This window comes from Geospiza fortis, unplaced genomic scaffold (genome assembly GCF_000277835.1).
Source record: "Geospiza fortis unplaced genomic scaffold, GeoFor_1.0 scaffold237, whole genome shotgun sequence".
Taxonomy (NCBI): domain Eukaryota; kingdom Metazoa; phylum Chordata; class Aves; order Passeriformes; family Thraupidae; genus Geospiza; species Geospiza fortis.
In genome coordinates this window covers 3,819,229-3,819,429 of record NW_005054319.1, presented here as the reverse complement: position 1 = coordinate 3,819,429, position 201 = coordinate 3,819,229, and positions in this window count along the sequence as shown.

Sequence of the window (201 nt, the reverse complement as noted above, 5' to 3'; positions counted from 1 at the left end):
GGGGAAGGGACAGGGACAGGGACAGTCCCTCTGCTCCGCACTGCTCGAGGGGCTGGGTCTGGTCCTGACCCGCTCAGTAGCAGAAAGGCACTGACAAGGCGGAGCGGGATCGGCACAGATCACCGAGGTGTATGGAGCCGGGCTCTTCGCTGCGGGGACAAGGGACAAGGGGTGTCACAGACGCACGGGAGCGCCAGGCTG